Below are 26,791 nucleotides of genomic sequence, written 5' to 3'. Positions count from 1 at the left end.
TTGTATCTCTGGTAGAATTCAGCTGTGAATCTGTCTGGTCCTGGACTTGTTTTGGTTGGTAGGCTATAAATTATTGCCTCAATTTCAGAGCCTGTTATTGGTCTATTCAGGGATTCAACTTCTTCCTGGTTTAGTCTTGAAGGACTCTTCGAGGAGAACTACAAACCACTGCTCAATGAAATAAACGAGGACACAAACAAATGGAAGAACGTTCCATGCTCATGGATAGGAAGAATCAATATCATGAAAACAGCCATACTGCCCAAGGTAATTTATAGATTCAATGCCATCCCCATCAAGCTACCAATGACTTTCTTCTCAGAATTGGAAAAAACTACTTTAAAGTTCATATGGAAGCAAAAAAGAGCCCGCATCGCCAAGTCAATCCTAAGCCAAAAGAACAAAGCTGGAGGCATCACACTACCTGGCTTCAAACTATACTACAAGCCTACAGTAACCAAAACAGCATGGTACTGGTACCAAAACAGAGATATAGACCAATGGAACAGAACACAGCCCTCAGAAATAATACCACACATCTACAACCATATGATCTTTGACAAACCTGACAAAAATAAGAAATGGGGAAATGATTCCCTATTTAATAAATGGTTCTGGGAAAACTGGCTAGCCATATGTGGAAAGCTGAAACTGGATCCCTTCCTTACACCTTATACAAAAATTAATTCAAGATGGATTAAAGACTTAAATATTAGACCTAAAACCATGAAAACCCTAGAAGAAAACCTAGGCAATACCATTCAGGACATAGGCATGGGCAAGGACTTCATGTCTGAAACACCAAAAGCAATGGCAACAAAAGACAAAATTGACAAATGGGATCTAATTAAACTAACGAGCTTCTGCACAGCAAAAGAAACTACCATCAGAGTGAACAGACAACCTACAGAATGGGAGATAATTTTTGCAATCTACTCATCTGACAAAGGGCTAATATCCAGAATCTACAAAGAACTCAAACAAACTTACAAGAAAAAAACAAACAACCCCATCAAAAATTGGGCAAAGGATATGAACAGACACTTCTCAAAAGAAGACATCTATGCAGCCAACAGACATATGAAAAAATGCTCATCATCACTGGCCATCAGAGAAATGCAAATCAAAACCACAGTGAGATGCCATCTCACACCAGTTAGAATGGCAATCATTAAAAAGTCAGGAAACAACAGGTGCTGGAGAGGATGTGGAGAAATAGGAACACTACACTGTTGGTAGGACTGTAAACTTGTTCAACCATTGTGGAAGACAGTGTGGTGATTTCTCAAGGATCTAGAACTAGAAATACCATTTGACTCAGCCATCCCATTACTGGGTATATACCCAAAGGATTATAAATCATGCTGCTATAAAGATATGCACACGTATGTTTATTGCGGCTCTATTCACAATAGCAAAGACTTGGAGCCAACCCAAATGTCCATCAATGACAGACTGGATTAAGAAAATGTGGCACATATACACCATGGAATACTTTGCAGCCATAAAAAATGATGAGTTCATGTCCTTTGTAGGGCCATGGATGAAGCTGTAAACCATCATTCTCAGCACACTATTGCAAGGACAAAAAACCAAACACCACATGTTCTCACTCATAGGTGGGAATTGAACAATGAGAACAGTTGGACACAGGAAGGGGAACGTCACACTCCGGGGCCTGTCGTGGGGTGGGGGGAGGGTGGAGGGATAGCATTAGGAGATATACCTAATGTTAAATGACAAGTTAATGGGTGCAGCACACCAACATGGCACATGTATGCATATGTAACAAACCTGCACATTGTGCACATGTACCCTGGAACTTAAAGTATAATAATAAAAAAAAAAAGAAGGAAAATGTGTGTGGAACATGTGGGAGTGGTGCACTAGGGTGCAGGTGCAGGTTTGCACGTCGTGTTCCAATGGCTGTCTTCAGTAATTGCCCATCTGGAGGTCTGGTTTGAGTCACCCTGACTTCAGCCTGGTAGTGATGGGCTAAATGTTTGTAACTCCCCTTAAGCAGGAGGATTCTGTAGCTGGGTCTTTCTGCCTGGTTTGTTTCAATATTGGCCTTTGGAATTTCTAAGCAAGAACAGAATTAGGTAAGTGAGTACTGTTCACGAATGTACCTGGTGGAAAAGGGAGAAACAAAGAGCTTCAAAATATGTTTCAAGGCTGAAAGCAAGATAGGAAAAAATTGGCTTTTGGGACTACTTGGGATAATTGGTTACAGAGTTACACTTAGAAAACTAAAGAATAGAATCTCCAAATAAAACCAAATAAGAACCAGAGAAGTACCTTAAAAAGATTAATGTCTATTAGGCAAGTAAATCCTAGTCTGGGGCTTAATCTGAAAGAGATCTTAATGGGTCTGAGCACATGTATTTCTGGGAATAGCCATAGCAGAATTGCTTGTGAGTTTGATGCAGTGGAAACACCTTAAATGTCTAATAGGAAATTAAAAAATAAAGTATGACGCAGCTACAAAATAGAATATTATATAGTCAGTAAAAACGATGATGGGTCATTTGTTCTTAATAATTTTTGGTTCATAGACACCCCCCCCCCCCTTTAGAGACAGGGTCTTGCTCTGTCACTCATGCTGGAATATAGTAGTGCAATCATAGCTCACTGAAACCTCGAATTCCTGGGCTTAAGAGATCTTCCCACCTCAGCCTCACCAGTAGCTAGGACTACAGGTGCCCACCACCATGCCCAGCTAATTAAACTTTTTTTGTCATAGAGATGAGGTCTGGCTATACTTTCTAGGCTGGTCTCAAACTTCAGGTCTGAAGTGATCCTACTGCCTCGTGCTTACAAAGTTTTGGGATTACAGGCATGAGCCACTGCACCCGGCCACATGGAACCTTTTAAGGCTTCAAAAGCCATAGAACTTGTCCCCAGAAAAAGTTATGCACATACACACAAATGTCAGCTTACAATTTCAGAAGGTCCTTCAATTTTCCTGAAGCCAGTCCATGGGACACTATGCTAAGAATACCCATGTAAGATATATTTTTAATGACTTGGACAGGTGTTTGTGACAACATAATTTTTCCACAAAAATACAGTTTACAAAATGGCATATATGGGATGATAGAATTTGATTAAAAATGTAAATATCTTTCTGTCTATGCAGAAAATGAATCTGGAAGAATATCAAAATGCCAGTAGTGTTATCTTTAATGGTGAGATTTTTGGATGATATTTATTTTCTTCTTAAGCTCTATTTGTATTTTATAGGTTCTATAATAATTGTGCATTAATTTGTACAATAATTTTAAATAGTCAATTTTAAAAATCTGAGAAACAGTTGAAAAAAGTTGGCAGTTGTGAAAGTAGGGTGTACAGGACAGCTCAGAGCTGTGAGGACTCTGGAGGAAGCCAGGTGCAGGGCAGGTGTACCCAAGGGCCCTATAGGGTACACCTGTGGAGGTAGGTCTAGAGGTCTATCTCGTCCTGATCTGAGCTACCCTGTCTCTGCTCCAGTAGGGGAATGAAATCTTGAACAATTAGTTAAGCACAATAATTTATCTCTTTGAGGTATGGTCCTTGGGGCTCTGCAGAGCTCTCTCTGGAACATGACATTGAATCCCATTTATCAGAGTGAGTTAGGAAATAGAAAAATATCCAGGTAAAGAAGACAAAGATGGAGTCCATGCTACATAAAGACCAGTGGAAGGTACTAAGGGCTGGCCAGAGAAGAGATGACTAAAGATGGGCAAGGTCATTGTTTTTGTGTGTTTGAGGACTGTCTTGGAGAAGAGGGGATACTGTCATTGTGTAACAATCCAAACCAATGTATCTTAGGCACTGTATTTTAGGCTGTGTTCTGAGAGCTGGAGAAATAGGTGATGCAGTTCTTCTGCAACAGAGGATTTAAGGAAGCATTCCAATGTGGTCTTGTGTGGGCTATAATGAAGATTTGGAGGAGGAGCTCTAGGAAAACAAAGGGGCAAATGAACTACTCTGCCTGGGGAAGTTGCAGTACATTTTATGGTATAACAGAATTTTTCTAGTTTTAGAAAGGTGACAAAGAATTCTAGGCAGGGCAGAAACAGCAACGTATACAAAAATGAGAGGCATGAAAAGGAGGTTACAAAGGGCAGGAGATGCAGACAAGGCTGGAGATTTGGTGGTCTCCAAAGTGTAAAGAGTCTTGAATTCCATGTTAAAACATTTGGACCTATGCTATGGATATATTCTATAGAAAGTATCCATCTTGTGATGGAACTAGGTCCAATGATAGAAGATACAGCAATTGCCTTGGGAGAGAATGACTGTCCATCAAACAGAGGCCAGTAAGCCCTTTGTTGAGTATAGACTGAAGAGAAACAACCACATAACAGGGCATTTGTCTGGACTTTGTGTTCTCACCCACCCTCTGGGAAATGTCCCAGACTTAGCTTTTCAGGAGGTATATTTGTGTATTTCCCTCTGTGAAAGACAGAGCCTGGAGGTACTATATATTTTTGCTTTCTAAGTTAGAGAAGTTTTTAATATCTTGACAGCTTATACCAAAATTCATCTATGAAGTGTATCTAAGTCTGCTTGGGCTGTTATCACAGAATATCACAGACTGGTAGCTCATAAACAACGAACAGTGATTTCTCACAGTTTTGGAGGCTAAGAAGCCCAGGATCAAGTTGCTGGAAGATTTGGTGTCTGGTGAGGGCCTCCTTCCTCATTCATGGACTGCTGTCTTCTCACTGCATCCTCACATGGTGGATGTGGCAAGGGAGTTCACTGGGGTCTCTTTTATAAGGACACTACTCTCATGCATGAGGGTTCTACCCTAATGACCTAATAATCACCTTCCAAAGGCCCTACATGCAAATACTATCACACTGCAGATTTGGGTTCAACATATGAATTTGGGGAGGGGGCACTAACATCTACTGACATTAGGATGTAGTAGAAGGAGTCCTTCTTATTTGAAAGATCATATGTGAAGCCTCTCTGAGTAGCAGGTAAGACCCCAAAGGGGTTGTCAGGAGTTCAAGCAAAAGGAAAGCTATAGCTAAGCTGTCCAACCTGAGAATATAAGAGGAGTTAAGAGATATATCTCATCTCTGTATCACTGGGGAATAGGAGAGATCAGTGGTTTATAAGGGGATGAGAGAAGGAGGGACTAGAAAGATGGTATATGGCTGAGGACTCCACAGGGTAAACAGAGGTAGAGCTTTACAACAATATGCATTGTTGTGCAAGTTGCCTTTGCTCAACTGGCTGGCTGAGGCAGCTGGCTGGGTTTGCAATGAAACCAGTGTCCTGATCCCTAAGTCATATTTTCTGGGTCTGCACTTGAAGGAGGTGTCCCTATGGCCTAGTAGTGACCCTGGGAAAAGCATCTTATGGAATTGCCTTATGATAAGGTAGTTGTTATGGATTGAATATTTGTGTCCACCTCAAATTCACATATTGAAATACTAATTCCCAATGTGATCGTATTTGGTGGCGGGACCTTTGAGGGGTAGAGAAGGTTAGATGAGGTCATGAAGATGGGGCCCTTATGATGGGATGAGTGCCCTTATAAAATAAGGAGGGAACACAAGATCTCTGTCTGTCTCTGCATGTGAAGATACAATGAGAAAGTAGCTGTCTGCAAACCAGGAAGAGTGTCCTCATCAGATACCAGCTTTGCTGGTACCTTGATTTTGGACTTCCTAGCTTCCATAACTGTAAGAAAATGAGTGTTTGCTGTTTATGCCATCCAGTCTATAGTAATTTGCTATGGCAGCCCAAACTAAGACAGTGGCCAAAGGAGGGCTTCACAAGGGGGATGCCTAATGTCCAATTTGAAGTTGTTGTGATATAATAATCCTTTTTCTAGCTACTAAATAAATCTTCAAGTAAGTGCACTATACTTATTAGCTCTTTGTGCAAGATGAGTGTATGGATGTGTAGAAATTGAAGAAGGGTGGGGTTTCTCGTCTGGATTGTAGCCATGTGGACAAAACAGCATTTGCAGAATCAGAAACCTAGATTTGGAGATACCAGAATACAAATCCCCCATGCTCCCGTCTCCCCTTTTTCTTTCCCAGAAATCTGCAGGCTTTGGTCTTCCATGAAGCATGGAGTTGATCGTTTGAGCCAGCCTTATCTGGATTTTAAAGGGCAGGGAGGTAGCAAGTGACATCAGGATTACATTTTATTGTTTTAGTGCCTCCAGCGAGATGTCATGAATAAGTTTATTTTATGACTGTGTGTCTCTCGCTTAAGTAAGCTAATATTGCATCATGGGTAGTTTACACAAATCATTGTTTTAAGGATGCAGTTCAAAACAAAAATATATGAGCAAACTGAAATTCTTATCTCTAAGATCCAAAGGATAATTGTTCATTTATGCATCACATCTTCTGGAATGTATTTTTATAGACTGTAAATTGGATAAGATAGCTGAGTGCAATGCATGGTAGGGAAGGATAAATAATAATAAGCTTTAGGTTCAAGACCCAGCTCATGCTAAGTTGCTGTGTGAATTTAGGTAATTGTAGTCCTCTCTGATATATAATTATCCTGTAATGTTGGAGTGTTGAACAAAAACGACTTCCAGGATCTGTATTAATTAAGACTAAATTAGTTGTATTAAAGGAAGATGGAAATGTCCTTCTTCCTCATGTAGAGGGCTCAAGATAGGCTATAGGTGTCTCTACTCCAAGAAATCCTCCAGGATCCAGGATCCTTTATATTTTTCCTAAAGCAGGAAAACATACAAAGCCAAGCAAAATATCTAATGATTAAGTATGTAACCTGGAAGCTGCACATAGTACTTCAGCTCACATTCCCTTGGCCTGAAGTTTGTCACATGGGCTCACCCAATCTGCAAGGTAGATTAGGAAATACAGAAATAGAGTCTATATTCTTAGCTGATATACGTTGCCAGCTAAAAACTGGGGTTCCATGATTCCAAGAGAAGAGGATAATGGGTATTGTAGAACAATTAGAAGTTTCTGCTGCAGGTTCCTTCCAGAACTAACAGTTTAAGATTCTAGGTGTTGTCAACAGTTTTGATGATCAGATATCAAATTACTCTCCATCTTTAGGGCCCTTTCTGCTGGGTGATAGTTGAGATGACTTGATCACAGAATTAGCAAGTAGTTTAGACCAGTGCTGTCCAATAGAAACATAAGCCACACAGAAATTAAAAAAAAAAATTCTAGTAGCCACAGTAAATAAAGGAAAAAGGAGCAGCTAAAATGAATTTTAACAATTAATTTTATTTCATCTAATCATGTAAACACTATTAACAAGTTATTTTACATTTATTTTTTCATACTGAGTCCTTGAAGTTTATTTTGTAGTGTACATTACAGCACATCTCAACTTGAACTAGCTGCATTTTCAGTGTTCAGTAACTCCACATGTCTAGTGACCACCCTGTAAGACAGTAAATTTGTAGACTGTGTTGGCTAGAATGATAGCACCACAGTGTACACCATAAATTTTTCTATTATAAAGGGAATCCACTAGTTAATTAATTTAGATTTAACTCCATATTATAATATTCATTAATATGAAAGAGAGCATCATCTTTTCACCTGAGGCTTTCCTATGAATAAGTTAACTATGGACTATTCGCTTTCTGGATCATCAGATCCAGCTAGTCAAGTCAGATCATCTATCCAACTAGTCAAATTGGATAGAAGCTGTTGGAGTCCAGCTCTGCCACTTACCAGCTCTGTCATCAGAAGTAAGCTGCCTAACTCTTCTGAGCCCAATTTTCTTTATCTATGAAAATGTCACATGTTAAAGTATTTTTTATCTGTATTTTTTGGAAGCTGGACTCAGCAGAAATAGCACTGGATAAAGAATAAAGAATTTGGATTTTAGGTTCAACTTTCCCCTGGTTCTGTGAAACTAGCAGCATCTTCTCTTTAGATCTTACTTTTTCCATTTTGAAAGGTGGGGTGGTATGTTAGGTGCTTATCAATTCCTCTTCCCTCTTTTCAAATGGAATCACTTGACGTTATACTAAAAGGTTCAGATTTCTAGGGTATCATTAGGGAGGTAATTGCTTTCTCAACTTTCAACTACTCTTAATAATTCCATAAAAGGGAGAATTGGAATCTGGAAGGCTGAGGCAGCCATAGTAGCACAATATTTCTGAATAGATGCATTCTTTGGAAGAAAGAGTGGGAAGGATCAGGTAGAAAAATCTTTTATGGTAGTGACTGGTCCCTTAGCATAAACATTGAAAAAAAAAAATCCCAAGGACCCTCTATCAATTCTGTTGGAAATGTATATTGGGGAGTCTTTCTGAAAACTGATTTGGCAACATATATCAAAAGATAGAAAACATATATGTCCTTTCATGTAACGATTTTATGTCTAAGAATTTAAGGAAACAACCTGATGTTCACAAAGATGTATTGATAAGTGTTCATTGCTCTATGGCTGACAACATCAGAAAATCAGAAACACTCTGCCTTCAAAAAATAAGGACTTAGTTAAAAAGTTATGGTACAGGCATACATGAAGATATTATTAAACCATTAAAAGCCATGTTTTCAAAAAATATTTAATGATGTAGGCAAATGCTTTACTACAATGTTGACCATAAAACATCACTAATAATATGATGTACTCAGTCATATGGTCGGTCCCAGACTTCTTTTTAAGTTGGCCCCTTCCCAGGGGGTCCCCTCATGGTTCCTAACTTTGCTTTCTTGCCCTCTGGTCCCTGTTTCTCCTTTCCCTCTTCAAATGTCCTCAGAGTGAATCTTCATTTTCTTACAGGTCAGAGTCTCTTACCTTGATTTTTTTGATATTTTAGCCTGGATAATTCTATGTTGCAGGGGTGGTGGTCTGTCCTGTGCTATGTAAGATGTTGAACAGCACTCCTAAGCTATGTGAATTAGATGTCAGAAGCACCTTTTCCCGGTGAAGATAACCAAAAATGTCCCCAGACATTGCCAAATGTTTTCTTGGGGCTCAGTCACTCCTCCACACTGCTACTGAGTTTGGTGGTTGTTTAAATTGGGTGATCAGGGACTAGGAACCAAGGTCCAACATGACTTTACCGTTTGTTCCAGAAAATTCTTGCCTAGGAAGATAAAGCTGTAAACCAGTAAATAACTTCATTGTTAACCTCAGGCACTTCATGAAAACCCATTTATTCTGCCCAGGCCAATTGGATGCTCATCTGGGTAGACATCATCTCTCTTAAGACAACAGGTTGCCCAGCTGGAAAAACCCTCTTGCTTATCAAACATCCATTTACTTAGGAAGACTACCTCCAAGCCTCTAGCCTCTCAGTGTCCACCAATCCTAAGATATCAGATGACAAAACCTGCCTGCAACACTGGAATCCAGACCCCCAAACCCTGGACCTCCTCTTTCTAAGACAAACTAAAACTTGTTCAAGGCAGTACTCTCCCATATTTGGTCAGTAAAAACTGGTCTTTGCTGATAAACAGTGGTCTATCTGGGGAATTGGCAGTCCCCCAGAGCCTTTCCCCTTTATTTATTTATTTATTTGAGATGGAGTCTTGCTCTTGTCACTCAGGCTGGAGTGCAATGGCACGATCTCGGCTCACTGCAACCTCCGCCTCCCGGGTTCAAGCAATTCTCCTGCCTCAGCCTCCCAAGTAACTGGGATTACAGGCGCCCGCCACCAAGCCCAGCTAAATTTTGTACTTTTAGTAGAGACAGGGTTTCACCATGCTGGCCAGGCTGGTCTTGAACTTCTGACCTTGTGATCTGCCCGCCTCCACCTCCCAAAGTGCTGGGATTGCAGGCGTGAGCCACCGCGCCCGACAGCCTTTCCACTTTTAAAGAAGGGGACACAATTATAAAGCCCTCAACCCATGATGCCCACAAAAACCAGGAAGAAATTTTGAAACAGCCACTTTTCTGCATCTAAGGCCACATAAGATTCCTAGGCATGGTGTCCCCGCACTGCGCTCTATAAGTAGAAAGGAAGCCACATGAGGATTTGTGTTCCTCCTGCCCATGGAGTGTGAGCATGTGTGGAAGAGGGTTAGGACCACAAGCTTCATAAGCACAGGAAGAAGAAAAGCACAGAAACACACCCACGCAAATACACACATACATACATATATAAACGTAGATACATACACACGTACACATAAGGTAGAATTATGGGTGATTTCATTTTTATATTTTTCCATATTTAAAATTTTTTCTTAATGAACATGTCTTCCTGTTAATAATTACTCTTCTAATCTTAGATGAAATAATATGTTAATATAATCCTATCTTGGAATATATCGGGAGGTCCAGTATATTGGCTCTGAGGAAGTGCCAAAGAGGTGAAAGGCTGAGTCCTTGGGATCTTCCTTTTTTCTACATGGCTCAGGAGACCAGTAGCAAACTCCGCTACAGAGTTGGGAGTGTATCATTTGTACCAAGTGTTAATTTGAAGTGTGAATGGAAAAGATTATAATTACCTGTCCTTTTAAACTTATGTTTTCTTTAATAATCTCATGGTTACTAAGAAATACACTCAGCAGTGAGATGGGATGGATAAGCTGAGGTGTATATGACAGGAAACGATGTCCAGGCAGCAAAATTAGTCATGCAGTTGTATGCTCACAGGCATCAATGGATGTCTAAGCTGAGTATGTCCTTGATACAATAGGTCAGTCTAGTGATGAACCCTCTGGGTTTCACCTTGACACTACCACATGCTAATTTTGTGACCATGAGCAAAATGCATCACCTTTTGACTGCAGTTTCTTCACCTGCAAAGGTAAGAGACTTGTACCTGCTCAGTGAACCCCATGAGTTTGTTACAAAGACCAAAAGAGATGATCCATATATACATGCTTAGGAAGTAGTTCAAATGCATGGCATTATGGGAATACCTCTCAATTTTTCAAGCACCTCTCTGATATTAACATAGATTATGATAAACAGCTCACATCCAATTTAAATGCTGGGGCTGTTAAGCTCTATGGAGTGCTTGAGGCAGAGGTGTAGGTATTTGGGGATCTCCACCTTGTCTTGGGGCACCCTGCCCTGGCATGGCACCGGAGACCTGGCTAGAGGCCCCTAGCTTACAGCCTGGTTCCCCCAGGGCTGAGTGCAATACCTAGGAGGAATGTTTAGGAATGCCTGCCACAGCTGCCCACCATCTCTTATTAACATTTCATGCCTAGCGTGTAAAACTCAAATTGAATTTTCCAGGGTGGAGTCAAGGAATTAAAGGAATGAGGAGCAGCAGATAGACAGATAAGCACATCTCCTGCTTCCATCCATTATTTATTTATTGGGTGCACACCATTTTCTGGTAAATATTATCTCATTTACTAGATGTTATCTCATTTACTAATACTCAGAGAAACACAAGTGTAAGGTCTATGTGATTGTAGCCATTTACAACCTCCATGAATGTGACCTAGGTCACAGAGCTCATCAATAGCAGAGCAAGAATTCACACCCAACTGCGTAAATTCCATACTGCCTTACCCTATCTGACATTTGGGATTTGTATATTCGCCACAGTGGAGTAGCACAACATTAAGTAGTAGATTTTCTACTGTATTCTTTATATCAACTACAGGTGGCCAGAGGGCAGAGGACAAAGGAGGCAAAAAGAAATAGGAATGTTAATATTTAGTGGTCTTATTCGTTCCCCCCAAGCAGAGTAAATTTATGCTTGACTATGCAAAGTGCTTAACTATACAAAACATCATGGAAGTGAGTGACATTAATATCAATTACTTCCCAGGGATTAATGCTTTCTGTTGGTTTTCTCTGCAACTATCCACATTTTGTTTCCCCACAATGTCATAAAACAATGTTAACTTAAGAATGCATGCATACCATTTCACAAAAGTAAGCAAAGATTACCTGTACTCCTTATATAAGTTGGTCCCTCTCTGGGTATACCCCCTTGCTTTGTGTACCCCTGCCTGGTCTCCCGAAGTGACAGCTCTAATGCAATAATACATGATTCTGTCTTGGGCTCCTCTTGCCCCACTGCAAGTATCACCTACATTTATGTAACTCGAGGAGCCCACAGAAGTGTTTTTTTCTAGGTGATGTCTTTTTTTAATATGTATATATCTAAATAGAAGAATGGCTAACTTAAATTTTAAATTCATCTTAACAGATAACGTGTTTGATGTCTTGGCAGGCACCCTACTATGAATATATTATATGTCATCATGGGGAAAAAAAAAAGGTTGGGGTTTGAAGCCAGAGCAACTTGGACTTTGAAGTCTGGGTTGTAGTCATCACTTGTGACCAGGCCATTGTTCTCTCAGACAAGGATGTGTCTCTCCTTGCCTCCTGTTTCACCTTCACTTACCTAACCTCCACACTGCAGCCAGAGTGATTTGTCTAAATCATCCCTCTGTGTAACAGGCTTTAAAGTATTCCCCTTTTGTATATTCCAAGTTTTCTGGATTTGTCACGGGTGAGCAGTGACTATCTGGGCTGGTGGCATGGGGGTAAAAGAATTTACCAAGACAGCTGTAGATGAAGAAAGGCAGATTTATTAAAGAAAATATGAAAATAAGTTGCGAGTTTGCAACAGGCAGCTGGTAAGAGAGGAGCCGACTGCAAGAAAACAAAGGCTTGCTGGGGATTTTATAAAATGGTGTTCATGCTGTATGCTGAGGAGGGCTTTGTGCAGTGCTGATAACGCCAAGGTTGCAGTGAGCTAACTTGCAGGTGTCTGGTGATAAGTTAGGTGCAGGAGGGCTATATGTGCTGGACCATGGAGAGAGGCAGACTTATAGCTGATCTGCTTTCTTCTTTTTTCTTTCCCCTGGTCCCTCCAGCCTGACTTCCTTTCCCTAATTAGGACTCCACAGTATTGACCATGCATTTCTTTTACATTTATAAAAAGGCTGAGCATGAGAATGGGTAAGTAAAATGTGAGGGTACACCTTACAGCAGTTAAAATGAATGAAGTACGTCTTTATATGCAGTAGTGAAGGTACATCTCCAAATCATTGCAAGGACCTCAGTCCTTGTTGCAGAGCATGTTGCAGGTGGGTTACTAATATTCAATATATGTTCAGTTTTGGGCATACAAAAGAGTAAAATAAGACTCCAGGTTTAAAAGGTCCAGTAGATAGTATTCCCTTTACTTGCCAGAGTTCAAAACCGTCTCACTCTGGGGTCCTCTGGTCTAACTCTCTGTGTACCCTCTTAAAGGGCCCTTAATGTGGATTGAGGTGAAAAAAGGGCATCCCCTCCTATGACGGGATGAGGATGAGGAAAAGCAGAGCACCCCAGAAAATTCTTTCTTTTAAAAGAGAAAGGCAGGCTGGATGTGCTGGCTCACGCCTGTAATCCCAGCATTTTGGGAAGCTAAGGCGGATGGGTCACTTGAGGTCAGGAGTTCAAGACCAGCCTGGCCAACATGGCAAAACCCTGTCTCTACTAAAAATACAAAAATTAGCCGGTACAGGTGGTGCAGGCACCTGTAGTCCCAGCTCCTCCGAGTCTGAGGCAAGGGAATCACTTGAACCCGGGAGGTGGAGGTTGCAGTGAGCCGAGATCACGCCACTGCACTCCAGACTGGGCAACAGAGGGAGACTCCGTCTCAAATAAATAAATAAATAAAGCCAAACATACATAGGCACGATGGTAGACTTAGATGTCATCCATTTTGCCATGTGCTTGTCACTGTGTCTCAGGTCTCTTGTCTCTTTATTCTCTGGAAGAATTAATTGTAAGCCATTTCATAAAGCTTTTAGATGGGTGATGGGGTTATGTTGACCACTCATCCTCATGTCTACCACAGGATTTCTGTGCTTCAGAATATCCAGTATTTGATAGGTACTGCTTTGTAAGTGGTCTTTAGGGGTTTTTTTGGCACAAACTCCCAGGTGGTAGGAGATGTGAACATGGTTTTACACTTCATTAAGCCCCCAGGTAGGCAATGATCAGGCCCCACTATCATTCATCCAGAGCATGGGTCTCTGGTGCTTAGCCCTGCACTGGGCACTAAGACATTCACAAAGCCAGGCTTCCGGCTTTGGGGTTTTCATCAATGGTTTAAATTACCTTCCTAGTCAGCTCTCTGCAACTGTCCCTTATGAAAAAGCTAAGCCTCAGCCACAGGGTGACTCACCAGGATTACACCACGTATTTCCCCACTTTGAGGTCTTTGCTACCTATGTCCCTCTGCTTGTGGTGACCTTTCTTCCACCAATGAACACATACTCACCCCGAAGGCCAGAACGCCTTTGCTGATTCCCATTGCACCTCTCCCATCTTGACCATCAAATCCTTCCTCTGTGCACTGCTAACCCTTCTCCAAGGCTGCCAGGTATTGGATGGAGCTGGGCGCATGTCTGACTCTCCCAGTAGACTGGGAGTTCAGTGAGGGCAGAGGCCTTGGCTTTTTTCATTTATGTATTTTCTGAGATGCAGTGACTATCACATGCTGGAAGGGATGACACTTGAGTCCGCCATTGTGCCATGAGCATACTTGGCTCTTGGTACCTATAATTGCCGTTCCCCTGCTCCTTCTTGGGGTCCTCTCTTATCAAAGAGAGCTCAATTCATTTCTGGATCCTAGAGGGTTCTCAGGAAGAGTGACTATGTAGATGTGGTGGAAAGAGAACTGGCTAAAGAGGCCTGGGTTTGCCTCTCTCCTCTCTCAGCTTCCTGGGCATGAGCAAGCCACTTTTCCCTCTCTGGGCCTCAGTCTCTGCCTCTCAGTGGGGACTGCCACTCCCAGCTCTGAACATGTAAGAATCAGTTGCTGTGTGCTGTGCTTCTTTCAAGTCAACCTCCCCTGTCTTTCTGTCTCTGTCTCTCTCTCCCCTCTGTCCTTCCTCTTAGGTGCATCATAAACCAAGAGTTTACAGTAAAAGCACAGGAAGAGCTGAGTGATGTGTTCTCTTCAGGAAAGTACCTGGTCCCCCAGGGAGCTGGGGGCGCCTCCAGAGCCCCTGCCTCCCGAGCTGTGGCTCCTGAGGACTTTCAGTGTAGACCTGGCAACCCAACCTTAGCCTTTGATGTGGCTCTGACAGTGCTTAATGCACAAGCAGCTCAAATTCAGAACCGTGGAAAGGCTTGTTGCTTTCTGTCACTGACCCTGGAGACTGATCAGAGGTTAGGGTGATGGGGGGGACAGCCTGGGGGTCTCTCAGGGGAGTGGCACAGAGCATGAATCTTGATAATCACACACACATGATCCCCAGACTTCAGGTAGGACCAGATTCTTCTTTCACTCAATCTCTCCTAAAGAGGAAACCAGACCTGCCCTTGTAATCTTTGTGCATCCTGAGAAGCCATGCGATGCCCAGAGGAAGTCCCTGAAGGGCCATCGTATTGAACAATCAGCCCTTGAATCTTCAAGGGTGTCTGTGTTCTTATAAAAAACTGAGAAATCCTAAATTTGTTTGTTCACATCTTGTTTTTCTTGGTAGAAATAAAGATGATGGAGGATTCTGAAGATGTGGTTTCAACTCATGGCTTTCATTCATTCATTCATTCATTTTCTTGGCAAACATTGGAGGACCTATGTTATGCAAGGCACAGTGCTGGGCATCAGGAATACAAAGGCTTTATATAGGTAGGTTGGCAGATAGACAGGGATAGATAGATAGATCAGTGGAGACAGAGATATGGATCTAGTCTTAGATCCATATCTATATCTTGCAAGGCTTAGAGTCTGGTAGTAGATGTAGGCATCATACAAATAGTGACACAAATAACTGTGGTAACTTGCCAGAGGGAAAATGATGGTGAGCCATGAACCTATAAAATGAAGGAATCCTGATTTATCCTGGGAATTAGGCAAGGTTTCCTGCATAGGGCCATTTGAGCTGAGTATCAATGGAAGGAGACCTCCAAACCTCCTGCTACCAACACTCATCAAACTAATTGTAATGTGGGTTCTGGAATTAGGCTGCTTGAGTTTCAGTGTCTCTACTAAAAAGTAAATAATTTTACAAAGTCATTGAGGACTTAGTCTCCCTCCTTTTACAAAGTCATCCAACCCCAACCCTAGAGTATATCCTTCAGCCTCAGGTCATAAGATGGGTGCTGCTCCTCCAGCCATCACAATTATTTTCCGGTGCAAAGAAGGGCAGGACCAAAAGCCAGAGGGGACATTTCATTTCAAAGAAGTTAACCATGACCTCTACTAATTGAATATTACCTACAACGCACTGGGCAAAACTGGATCTTACAACTACTTCTATTTTCAAGGATGTTGGCGTGTGCACGTGCATGCTTTGTGTGCGTGTGTGTGTGTGTGTGTGTGTGCAGGGTTGGTAGGAGGAATTTTAAATAGAGTATTTTGCCTTTTTGAACCAAATCAGAGGAGACTGGGTGGAAACCAGCTCTGTCTGCCAAGGCTCTAGTTGACATTTATTTCCTTTATTTCCTTTTCATCACCTTTATCTTTTTCCTGCTCTTGGCAACACCGACTGAAATTACTTTTGGGAAATGAACGTGCTCCCAGATGGAAATTCCTGATGGTTTACCTTCTCAAACCCAAAGAATGAACCTTCAGGATTTTGAATCCTAAGCAGAAGAGACAAAGCTGGCAAAACAATGGGAGTACATTCATTTCAAGGAATGGTCAGAATTATGCCTTCATTTTCTGCTTCTTAGAACCCTGGAACTGCTTGATTCCTGTTCTTTTCAGATGCAGACTCTGTGTTTTTTGTTTGTTTGTTTGTTTTTGGTTTTTTTGGTTTTTTTTTTTTTGAGCTTTCTTTCAGATCCAAGGAGCTGAAGCCTCTGCTCCCTCTTCATAGATGCCTCCAGTCAGAAGTACCTTCTTTACCCCTGAGCACCCAGCTCTTCACTCAAAGCTCAACCTGGTGCTCAGGTCGGTTGGCTTTTCCCTTTTCCGTGGTCGCCTATGAGTCTGTCCCCCCGTCCCACCCCCATCTACTAGACTATAAGATCCTTGAAAGCAGGGGCTGGGTCTAATTCATTTTAAAGTCTCTAGCAACTAGTATGGTGATTAGCACATGTGGTTTCTAAATACATGTTTATTGTTGTTGGTTTTGGCAGGCCCAGCAGTGTGCTGGCACTATTATAAGACAGAAAAGCAGAAGTGGGTCTTGGCCGTGGAGGGGCTCCTGACCATGTCTCTAGACCTCTTAGAATCCTACTAGCTGATGGAGTTAGTGACTTCTTATTTTTCAGGAAGTTTTGACTCCTGGAGCCACCTTTCCCTCTATATTACAACAAATGCTGCTGCTGCGTTCTTCTTCTTCTTCCTCCTCCTCCTCCTCCTCCCCTTCCTCCTCTTCTCCTCTCCTCTTCTTCCTCTGCCTCTTCTTTTTTATTTTCTCTCTTTTTTTTTTTGAGATGGAGTTTCACTCTTGTTGCCCAGGCTGGAGTGCAATGATGTGATCTCGGCTCACTGCGACTTCCGTCCACCTCCCAGGTTCAAGTGATTCTCCTGCCTCAGCCTCCTGAGTAGCTGGGATTACAGGGATGTGCCACTATGCCCAGCTAATTTTGTATTTTTAGTAGAGATGGGGTTTCTCCATGTTGGTCAGCCTGGTCTCAAACTCCTGGCCTCAGGTGATCGGCCCGCCTCGGCCTCCCAAAATGCTGGAATTACAGGCATAAGCCACTGTGCCTGGCCTTTTTCTTTTCATTATCCTCTTTCTACCCCCTCCTCTTCCTTTGCTGTTATAATCTTCATCATCACCACTGTTAACCCATACCAAATACCGTGCTTACTATGTGTCAGGAATGTTCAAAGGATTACCGAAGAGGGTAAGCCCCTTGCCCAAGATTACAGCTAATTTATGGCAGGGTTTGGACTCAAACTTTAGTAAGTTTGGCTCAAAATCTGTGTTCTTGACCCCCCACCCCCTTAGTCACAGGTACTGACAGGGAACTCTGGGGAGGATGGAGAACCTCTCTGGCCATGTCCACCTCTGCTTGAACTCCTTCCATGGTCTGCAGTGCCCACTGTGGTGTGCACAACGGCTGGCCTGATGGCTCCTGCTTTCCTCCATATGCAGCGAGCTGCCTTTCATGCCGTTTGTTTTCTGTTCAACTTCACATGCCCCAGGTTCTAACAGAATCAACCTGCTGGTCACACCAGCATGCTCTGTGCTTGCCTGGCCGGATGCCTTTACAACGCATTCTGTCCACCTGAAACTCTCTTCCCCAGCCCGCCTGGAGAAATCGTACCCTTCATTTAAGTCCTATGTCAATGATGGAGGTACATGAAATCCTCCTGGATTCAGGCCCACCTCCCCATTTTCAAACCTTAGCTCTCTCTTCTCTAAAGCTCCATGGCACTTCTGATTTTCTTTTTGTGGCCTCAGGAAGCCATGCAGGGAAGGGACTAAGGCTTTACAGACACATGCACTCTGCTAAAATCCCTCTTCAACCCCTTGCTAGCTTCGTGAATGTTGGCAAGTTACTTAGCGTTTTAAGTCTCTTACGAGCTGTGAAAAGGACATACTTTGGGAATATGAGATGATTCTAATAGGATGGCTCATACCTCTGCCCTGACCCTGACACTGTTTTTCTTACATCTGCCACCCACCATTTTTCTGAGGCAAAGATGCTAGGCAGCCCACAGGCCTGACTTTCTATCCTGTATCTGCCAGGGAACAGATCATCTTCAGTGATAAGAACATTGGAAAATGACACCCTTGGCTGTATCGCTTCTGTCTCATCTGCTAGGGTGCTTATTGCCCTGACAGCAATTTCCTATGTCCCATTCCCTCTGTAGCTGGTAGGCAGCACCCTAGATATGAATATCTGCTCCATTGAGGATAGGAATTCTATTTCAATGGCTTTGCTACTGGTTTTTTTATTGGTAGGTCCACAAACCTTGCGTGGAGTGGGAGGGATGAATGTATGTGTGGAAGAAAAACAACCTAGTCCTAGTTATGGAATTGGCTTTAACTCATTGTGAGATCCCATCAAGTCTCTGCCCCTCTGTAGCCTCAGTTTCTCATCTGTATAATGGGTTGCTGTGACTCAATCCGTAAGCAGCTTCCACCTGGATCAACTTATTAGGGTCTATGAGTCTGTTTCAGGGGAGTCAGCTTGGCTTCTGATGCCCTGTGGTGTTGGAGGAGGGGTGGTTGTTGGTGGCAGGTCAGCCTGAACTATACGAGTCTGCAATGTGTGTGTGGGTAGTGGTAGAGGAGAATTGGACTGATGCAGGTTTCTGACAAGGGGATATGTGATGGCTATCTTGAGACAGTCACTGAGAATTCAGTACTACTTGGAATTCTTGAAGACATTGCGGGCAGCCTCTGTATATTTTCTTAAAGGCATGTAATTAGCGTTCACTGAGTATCTGTTGTATACTCATATGGTTGTTAGGAGCTTTACGTTTGTATTTATATTTTTCACATGGATAGTTGGTTTACTCACATACTTTATGTCAGGGCACAGCATCATCATTGGTACAAATAACATCTCTTGATTTATTTTTATTTTATTAATATTATTTTCTTCCCCATACCCTTGATCACCTTTCCTACCCTCTTCGAGCCCATCCTAAGGATATGCATATTTTTTAAAATGTGCAGTGTTTATGGTGGATGTATCATGTCTTAATGTACATATATGATAGTGTGATATAGATCTTATTCAGTTTCTTATTCCTTCACTTAACATTTTAAGACTCTGTCCGCATCAATGGATACACTTTTATCTGACATTTCTAACTGGTACATAATATCTCTCAGTGTGCAGCCACTACCTTGCATGCTTTCCTTCTCCTGGGAATGGTGTGTACATTGCCTCCAGCTCCCAGTGATCAGAAGCAGAGATGCAGAACTGCTCTGTGTATGTCCTACATGAACTTCTTCCTTCCTCCTACTCTTCTTTAAAGACAGCCACTTGCTACTAACAGAGATAGTTTCAGGTGCTACATAGTGTGGCTATTAGTAACATGGAAATATATTCTATTTGCACTGTGGAGATCCTATCAGTTCTATATTAGTAAGTTATGACTACCTCTCTTTGCTTGCTAAACTTCCCTTTTTTAATAGATCAGAAACAGGCCTCAGGCTAAACTATTTTCAGGCAGCACACTTTAGCTGAAATTTAATCATGTTGGAAATCTAATTAAAATGTAATTTAACAAATGTATTTATTTAAATGGTTTCTTTTATTTTAATAAGCAAAGCTGATTTTTTATTTAAAGAAGTGACACTTCATATTCAATAGAATCTAAAATGCCACTGATTATAAAAATCACTATTATATATTCCATTAAGAAAGAAGAATTATTCTATTAATTAAACCATCATATACCATTGCCTGTAAGAAGCATGCTGTTTTCAGAGAGGTTAAAATGTGTATAAATGTACATCTGCTTCTGTTGTCTTTGACAAAAAATGTTATTTAAGTAAAAAGAAAAAGATTGGCTTAATACAAAATAATAATAAATGACAATTTGGGCATTAATTGAATTTGGCAGGAATGATGACACTGGCAGAGGAATGTCTGGAGTCTGAGAAAGGACATTATGTCCTGGGGATGATCATCTCATCAGCCACGTAAGGGAGGTATTGTTATTTCTGTTTAACAGGCAAGAAAAACCTGGGGCAGAGAGAAGTGGCCTTCTCAAGGCCACAAGGTTAAGAGGAAATTTAAACTCAGGCAGGGAGGTCAGAAGGCCCACTTCTAGCTACCAAAGTCCGTAAGCCTTGTGACCCGATTCCAGCGTGGGCTGTCTCCTGCATCTTCTCTCTGAGAGGCGCTGACAAGTGCTCAAAACCTGGCCCGTTTCCCTTTAATCCCGAGCCCTTCAAAGCACCTGAACCCTCCCATGTTGGCAACCTCTTATCACTCCTACTCAAGTGTGACTTAGTGTGTTTGTGTTCGGGTACCTTTCTCACAGTGGCTACATTATTATCAAATGAGGAAGTCAAATGATGATGAATGGACGTTTCTCCACTGTGGACTGCACTAAGGGATTGCGACAGAGAATAGTAATAGTTGTAGTGATTTCTTTGTTAGTTACAGTCTCTTCCTTTTTTTTTTTTTTCTTTTTTTTTTTCAAGAGGTTCCTTCTGTCACCCAGGCTAGAGCACAGTGGCACAATCTCAGTTCACTGCAACCTCTGACTTCCGGGCTCAAGTGATTCTTGTGCCACAGCCTCCTGAGTAGCTGGGATTACAGGCATGTGCCACCACACCCGGCTAATTTTTGTATTTTTAATAGAGACAGGGTTTTGCTATGTTGGCCAGGCCGGTCTTGAACTCCTGCTCCTGGCCTCAAGTGATCCACCTGCCTCGGCCTCCCAAAGCACTGGAACTACAGGTGCGAGCCACTGTACACAGCCAGTTACACGCTCTTTCACTTATATTTTTATTTGATCTTTATCATGTTTACGTGAGTAGGCATTATCCACATTTCACAGATGTAAAAATTGACAATACTAACTTGCCCCAAATCACACAGTTACTAATTGGTAGAGTTGTACGTGGAGCTATGAAGACATTGCCTCTTCCTTTTTCAAAAATTAAACTTTTTATTCGGAGATAATTGTAGATTCACATGCCGTTGTAAGAAATATATCAGAGAGATCTGAGAGAGCTGGTGTGTAGTACTGGCTTTACCAGTTTCTCCAAGTTGTAACATCTTACAAATACAGTACAATAGCATAACCAGGTACTGGTATTGATGCAACCAAGATACAGAACATTTTAATAGATCTATCATCTGATGTTGCCCTTTTATTGCCACCTGGCCTCTGTCTCCTGAACCCCTCCCGTCCTGGCTCCTGGCAACGATGAATCTATTCTTCATTTCTATCATTTTGTCATTTCAAATGTGTTACGTAAATGGAATCATACAGTATGTAATCTTTTGAGATTGGCCTTTTCTCACTCAGCTTAATTCTCTGGAGATTGATGCAAGGTTTGCCCCTTTTTCTTGCTAAGTACAATTCCCTGGTATGAATAAATCACAGTTTGTTTAACCAGTTACCTGTTGAAGGACTTCTGGTTTGTTTCTAGTTTTTGGCTATCATGAATAAAGCTGCTGTGAACAATCGTGAACAGGTTTTTGTGTGAATATAACTTTTCATTTCTCTGGGATGAATGCCTAAGGGTACAATTACTGGGTTGTATGGCAGTCCATATTTTGTTTTATAAGAAACTTCCAGACTGTTTCCAGAATGGCCGTACTATTTTACATCTCCACCAGCAGTCATGAGTGACACAGTTCCTCTGCAACCTCACCAACATTTGTTTCCTTTCACTACTTTTTATTTTAGCCATTTTGATAGGTGTGTTGCTAGACCTCACCGTGGTTTGAATTTACATTTCCCTGATGGCTAATGATGTTGAGCATCTTTTCATGTGCTGAGTTGTCATCTATTTATCTTCTCTGGTGAAATATAGTCATGCACCGCCTAACGATGTTTCCATCAATGACGGACCACATACATGATGGTCCCACAAGATTACAATGGAGCTGAAAAATTTATATTCCCTAGTGACATCTTAGCCATTGTAACTTTGCAGCAGAATGCATTACTTATGTGTTTGTGGTGATGCTGGTATGAACAAACCCACTTCACTGCCAACTGTATAAAAATATTAGGTATATATGTAACACTTGATATGTGATAATTATAATAAACAACTGTGTTGCTGGTTGATACATTTACTAACGTTTTTATCATTATTTTAGAGTATACTCCTCTTCTCTTAAAAAACGTTAACTGTAAAACAGCCTCAGGCAGGTCCTTCAGGAGGTATTCCAGAATGAGGCATTATTATCATAGGAGAGACAGCTTCAGGTATGTTATCGCCCCTGAAGACCTTCCAGTGGGACAAGGTGTGGAGGCGGAAGACAGTGATATTAATTATCCTGACCCTGTGTAGGCCTAACCTAATGTGTGTATTTGTATCTAGTTTTTAACAAAAAGTTTTAAAAGTAAAAAAATAAAAAAATAGAAAAAGCTTACAGAATAAGGATATAGAGAAATCAACTATTTTTGTACAACTGTACAATGTGTTTGTTTTACACTAAGTATTTTACAAAAGACTCAAAAAGTTTAAAAAAATTACAAAGTTTATAATGTGAAAATGTTATAGTAAGTTAAGGTTAACTTACCGAAGAAAGAAAAAATTTAAAAAATAGATTTAGCATAGCCTAAGTGTACAGTGTTTATAAAATCTGCAGTAATGTATGGTAATGTGCTAGACATTCATGTTTGCTCACCCCTCATTCACCAACAGAGCAACTCCTAGTCCTGCAAGCTCCATTCATGGTAGGCACCCTATACAAGTGTACCATTTTAAAATCTTTTATAGTTTATTTTTACTGTACTTTTTCTATGATTAGATACATAAGTACTTACCGTCGTGTTACAATGATCTACAGTATTCAGCTCAGTAACATGATATACAGGTTTGTAGCCTAGGAGCAATAGGCTATACCATATAGCCTAGGTTTGTAGTAGGCTGTATCATCTAGGTTAGTGTAAGTGAACTCTGATGTTTGTACAACAACAAAATTGCCTAATGATGGATTTTTCAGAATTGAGTGTGATGCATGACTGTACTTTTTTCCTCTGAATTCCCTTCCATTTTTCCCCAACATCCTTCTTTTTAAAATGGAAATTTTTATTGAGATAATTATAAATTCACATGCAATTATGAGAAATAATAGAGATCAATAATAAGAAGATGAATAACCTAATTAAAAGGTGGGCAAAGAGTTGGAATAGACATTTTTCCAAAGAAAATACACAAATGGCCAATAAGCACATGAAAAGACGCTCAACCTCATTAGCCATCAGGGAAATGCAAATTAAAACCACAATAAGATATCACTTCACACCCATTAGGAGGTTATAATAAAAAAAGACTAATAATAACAATCGTTGATGAGAATATGGAGAAATTGGAATCCTCCTTCCAACGATGGGTATGTAAAATGATGCAGATGTTTTGGAAAACAGTCTGATAGTTTGTCAAAAGGTTAATTGTAGAGTTAGTTACCATAGATTCAGCAATTTCATTCCTAAGTATATGCTCAAGACAACTGAAAACATATGTCCACTCAAACACCTGTACATGAATATTCATAGTAACATTATCCATAGTAGCCAAAAATTGGAAAAACCCAAATAATGTCTGTCAAATGAGGAATAAATAAAAACAATGGATAATAATTTAGTAATAAAAAAATGAAATATTGACACATGCTACAATAAATGTTCAGTAAAATAAGTCAGTTATAAAGGACCACATAATTTTATGACTCTTCTTATATGAAATTTACACAATAGGCAAATCTGCAGAAACAGAAAGTAGATTAGCAGTGGCCTATAGCTTGGGAAATGGTGGGGTCAGAAAGTAATGGTTAAGGAGTGAGGGGTTTCTTTTTGGGATAATGAAAATTCTCTACAATTGATTGGGGTGATAGACACAAAACTCTGTGAATACACTAACAGTCATTGAATTGTAGAATTTGAACGAGTGAATTGTATGGTATTTGAATCAATAAAAAAACAAACTGTTTTTAAAAATAGAAATAATACAGAAAAAATCTGTGTACTCCTTGCCCAGTTTCCCCCAATGGTAGTATCTTGCCAAACTATAGCACAATAGGAAATTAAGACAAGGATATTGAGATTGATGCAATCCACTGGTCTCATGCAGATGTCCCCTGTTTAACTCGTTCTCTTTCCTCTATCTCTCTCTTTCTGTGTTTACTTCTATACATTTTATCACAAATGTAGATTTGTGGATCCACCATCACAGTCAAGATACTGAACGGAGTACTGCCTGTTTTAAAGCTCTGTTCACTGTAGGTTCTGTTTGAAGCAGCACTCCAGAGACCTTTAGTTTTTCCTCACTATTAATAATCAGACGTGAGGCAGCTCCCCCACTTGCCTCCACAGCTTCCCACCCCTCCTCATCGGTGTCAGAGGCAGAACTCACAGAGAAACATGAATTCTCACCCACACAGGAGGGATGCAAGTTTGGGATCTCAGGCACCATTCATCTAGATTCTAGAGTCACCCACACTTAAGAGGAGGAAAGTATCTTACCAAAGGAAGGAACGTGAATTCTGGAAGAGGGATACGCCCCCGTGTCTCCATACCTCGCTTTTTCCTCCCACCAATTTCGGAAGTGATTTCTATAACTCCCAGGCCCGGTCTGCAAATTGTCAGCGCTTTTGGAGATCCGGTATTTATTGGGTCGCCACTAGCAAACACTCTCAGGGAAAGGACTGGCAATGAATCATCTGTACTAATCCCTGTGTTTTCATCAGTCTTGCTTCGGTGCAAGGGGACAGCCCCGGTTGTTCTTCTATATCATCATCACTTTGGTTTCTCTCAAAATGTTTGCTCAGAAAAAGCCCAGAGTTTGGCCTCGGTTCACTTTGGACTTCCAGGGGAATTTCCCGTCCTCCTTGGACTCCATGGGTGAAGCTGTTTGAACATTCGCTCCTTACTCAGCAGTCCAGATGGCAAAGCCGGTGCCAGCACAGATGTCTTTTGGGATCAAAGACAAGCTTAGCAGAGTCACATAATTCGAGACAAGAGATGTGGGAAGGAGTAGTAGTCATTACTCTCCATCTCTCAGCTCTGATTCCAGTGACCCCAAATCACCTGTCCCATCATAGTTGACTACATGCTAATCCCTACTTCACCCCCTAACTGGATCTTATAATTCAGCCAAGATCTGGCTGTCTAAAACGTATCTTTGTGCATATGCACCCCATATGACCTTACCTGTGGCCCCTGAACTCTGACCACAACACCCCTTCCAAACCTTAGACCCCAGACCCATGATCTCAATTAAACTTAGCATCATGACTGGCACATGGCAAAATATCCAAAAATAAGTATTAATGCTAGTATTTATAATTATACCTCTGATTAACTGAGCACTAATTATACCTCTAATTGTGCATCAGGCAGTATGCCACCTCTTTTTAAAAAAATTTTATTTTTAGTTCTGGGGTAAATGTGCAGGATGTGCAGGTTTGTTGCATAGGTAAACATGTGCCATGGTGGTTTGCTGCACCTATCAACCCATCACCTAGGTATTAAGTCCAGCATGCATTAGATATTTTTCCTAATGCTCTTCCTCCCCCCACCCTACCCCCCGACAGGCCCCAGTGTATGTTGTTCCACTCCCTGTGCCCATGTGTTCTCATTGTTCAGCTCCCACTTATGAATGAGAACATGCAGTGTCTGGTTTTCTGTTCCTGTGTTAGTTTGCTGAGGATAATGGCTTCCAGCTCCATCCATGTCCCTGCAAAGGACATGATCTTGTTCCTTTTTATGGCTGCATAGTATTCCATGGTGTATATGTGCCACATATTCCTTAGTCTATCATTGATGGGCATTTGGGTAGATTCCATGTCTTTGCTATTGTGAATAGTGCTGCAATGAATATACATATGTATGTAATTTGTAATATAGTGATTTATATTCCTTTGGATATATACCCAGTAATGGAATTGCTGGGTCAAATGGTATTTCTGGTTCTAGATCTTTGGGGAAGCCACCTCTTTTATAAGCACATTCTCACAACTGTGTGAAACAAATAGAAGCTCAGAGATGAAAAGATGTGTCCAAGATAACATAATGTAATGGTGATAAAAATTGTAATAATAAATTAGAATTTCTCTCTTTTAGTCATAGTTTCCTGGCAACCTCCTACCTCCTTCAAATTCATTATTCCAGAGAACAGGTACTTGACCTCCTTAGTAAAACCATATCCTTGCGAACTGGTTCTTATAGAGAAGAAAATAATTTGCTGAATTCATGTATCTCTCATTTATCATATCAAATACTAAGCACAGAAGACTCCTCAACATTTACCTCTGTATACCATTAAGGCTCAGCATGAGGTTGGCTCAAGTGGTATTAGTCAGGGTT

At 41.1% G+C, this 26,791-nt stretch overlaps 1 long non-coding RNA gene across 1 annotated transcript in view; it reads right to left on the bottom strand.

The window, feature by feature from the left end:
* The window catches only part of LOC134807633 (uncharacterized), a 55,871-nt gene extending 30,757 nt beyond the window's left edge, over positions 1-25,114 (bottom strand). The window contains exon 1 of the long non-coding RNA XR_010148581.1: positions 24,950-25,114. This is a non-coding gene — a long non-coding RNA (uncharacterized LOC134807633). The remainder of the gene's footprint in view (positions 1-24,949) is intronic.
* Positions 25,115-26,791: the final 1,677 nt, after the last annotated feature.

Source organism: Pan troglodytes, chromosome 11 (assembly GCF_028858775.2).
Source record: "Pan troglodytes isolate AG18354 chromosome 11, NHGRI_mPanTro3-v2.0_pri, whole genome shotgun sequence".
Taxonomy (NCBI): Eukaryota; Metazoa; Chordata; class Mammalia; order Primates; family Hominidae; genus Pan; species Pan troglodytes.
The sequence above is the reverse complement of the archived record's forward strand: the minus strand, read 5'-3'. Positions and strand labels throughout refer to the sequence as shown.